A 2,940-nucleotide genomic window follows, 5' to 3' on the forward strand; every position below is an offset into this window, starting at 1 on the left:
TCACTGTATAACTCCAAAGCTTTAGGGATAGCGTTATTTAAAGCACATGCAATTTTTTTTTAATTTTTAATAGGAGATAAAAATAAACAATTCACACAAAACTGCAAGCATGCAATTGCAAATTCACAATTAAATATGGACTAGATAATTCATAAACATACCTTACTTCCCCCCAACTTGAATTGCAGTAATAAGATAGGGTTGTTAGGAATACCTATAACTCCACAGGTCTATAAGTTTATTGTGAACTGCTAAAACTTCAACAAACAAGTGAAAATACCCTATATATATATATTCTTTTTTTTTTCCACACCAAAACAAAAAAAAAATTCCTGCAAGTCATAAAATAAAGAGATGCGTCTCAAGAGTACAAAAAGTACTCCTTACTCAGCTATCTTATCATAGACTTGCCTTAAAGGGATAAATCTAAATTAATCGGACTCTTTTGACGCTTGTTTCTAATTGCCTTAGACAAGTCTATCTGAGGCTCGTAAGGATTGTGCTATGGAACATAAGTGTGTAATTTCTCCAGCAGCTCCTCAATGGTAGATGCGGAAATGAGAATCTTTCTTGCTGAAAGAGAAATGAACTTTTGGTTCACAGTCTGATCAAGAAAAGAGAGCAACCCATCAAAAAAATAGTTAACGTTTAAAAGTCCAATGGGTTTGGTATGGAGATTCATCTTGGCCAAGAAGATTATACAAAAGATTTTTTCAAGTGTACCAAAACCTCTTGGTAAAGCAATGAAGGCGTCTAACTGACAAATCTTACAAGCCATGCGCTCAGACATAAAAGTCGTTATTATAAGTTGACCACGTGTAATCCCGAAAATCTATGGATCTGCCAAAGGGATTGGCATTACATCTACCATATATGATTTTCCAAGATGTGCAGCTTGTGAAACACATCCATTCAATTCACGACTTCCACCTCCATACACCAAATTAATTTTTTTATCTCCCAATTTTAGGCCAAGTTCGCTTGCTGCAATCGTGTAACAACTATCGCTCCCGAGTTGAGAGCCACATAGTACACATATGGTATTGATTCAACGAATTAGCTGGCCTTTCATTTATGTTAGTTCTTTATGTATGCCCTGAAAGTAGAATTGGTTAAAGTGGTTTGGCTATCAAAAGTAGCTACACAGGAATTTAACAAGAAATAAACACAAACAAAAATCATGCATATATACAAGTAGTTGTGATTGTGGCTCACATCTTCCTCTGATTTTACGTCAAAAAATAGTTTAAACACCTTCTATGAAGTGGGGATAGGCTTCCCATCCAATTTTCTTATAGATTGGCAAACAGGGTTATTTCTAGTTAGATTCCCAATACTATAGCATTGGTGGTCACTTCTAAACTAGGTCCATAAAGCAAGAAGTTCTCGTTGCACATTTCCACACTGATACATCTCAAGAGTCAATCGGATATCATCCAAAGAATCCTTACTTAGTCTATCCTTTATGAAACTAATTTTATCTTCTTGATTTATGGACATGAACCCCACAAATTTGCATCATGTGTTACAAGTCTATCAAGCACATTTGTGACAACCATTTATTTTTTTCGCTCTTCATTTTTTCAAAAAACTATTATTTCCCAATCCTGAAAAGTGCTTAAAACTAGGTGAAGTTTTGCCAACAAATCGAACTTTGGCTTCAATCATTAATGTAAGAGACTACGGTCAGGTATGATTATTGAACCATTAATTGATTTTATCATTCATTAGCATCATTATCTATCGTTGAATTATCATTTTGATATTCTTTATGTCTCATTATTTTAGCATGTCTGTGTCTTTTAATGCATTTGGCTATCCTGATCCCACAGAGAAAAATGAGTCTAGATCTCTTAAGGATTACTTGCATTTGGCTATCCTGATCCACAGTGAGGAGAGGTTTTCTTTTAACCAGAGTCAGATGGAAAATTCTTATCTGTCGGGCTACGACTCAAACCTTTACACTAATTACCCTAGTTTCTATGACCATTGGAATTATCCTTGGAGTGATAACTCTGCATCCCAATCTCATGAACCTTTTCCTCCACCACCTCACCAATTTGAGTTAGAGCAAGGGGTTAGATCCGGTGCTTATCAACCTCAGGATGAGAAATTCTTAGAGGACACCCTTCAGAAGTTTATGCAAGGTCAAATGAGCTTTAATGCATAAGTGGCCGAATTTCAAGAATAATCCACTAGGGCCATAGGTGACATTTTAGAACAATTGACCGAGTTTACACAAATCTTAAGCTTGAGTGAACCTGGCGAGTTTCCAAGCCAACCCAATCAAAATTCCATAGGTCAATATCTTGAGGTGGAATCGTCATTCAATGCACCCATAGATCAAGAGTCGATCCAATTTACATTCATCCCTAGGAATGATGAACTAATTGAGAGAGTTGATGATCCTAGGATGGTACAAGCAATCATAGAGGAAAAATTGGATCAAAATGATGTGAGAATAGAAGAAGCCTAGGAGGAAGAAAAGGATAAAACCCAAGAACCAAAATGTGAAGATACCACTAGCCTAACTAAACTTGAGCCTAAATTTATGTCCTTTGGACTAGTCTATCTAGAGAGGGATCACATAAAAATAGACATGTCCGAGGTGTTTAAAAATATGAGAGTTAACATTCCACATTTAAATTTAATAAAACAAACACCTCCAGTTTATGAGTTTTCTCACTACAAGAATTTGGAGGTTTTACCCACACATATTATACGTGCGTATTTACCCATACATATTCATAATATGTGTGGGTGATTAAATTGGACAAACTCGTTACATTATCTACATTTGTTATGTATGGGTAAATTGATATACCCATAAATTTCCTCAACTTTTAGAGGTTGGCGGGATATTTTTTGGTAAAATTTTAGTTGATGTGGCATTTATTTTAGATTATATTACTCACACATATTAATAAATGTTACGCATGT

This window comes from Diospyros lotus, chromosome 14, assembly GCF_014633365.1.
Source record: "Diospyros lotus cultivar Yz01 chromosome 14, ASM1463336v1, whole genome shotgun sequence".
Classification (NCBI taxonomy): domain Eukaryota; kingdom Viridiplantae; phylum Streptophyta; class Magnoliopsida; order Ericales; family Ebenaceae; genus Diospyros; species Diospyros lotus.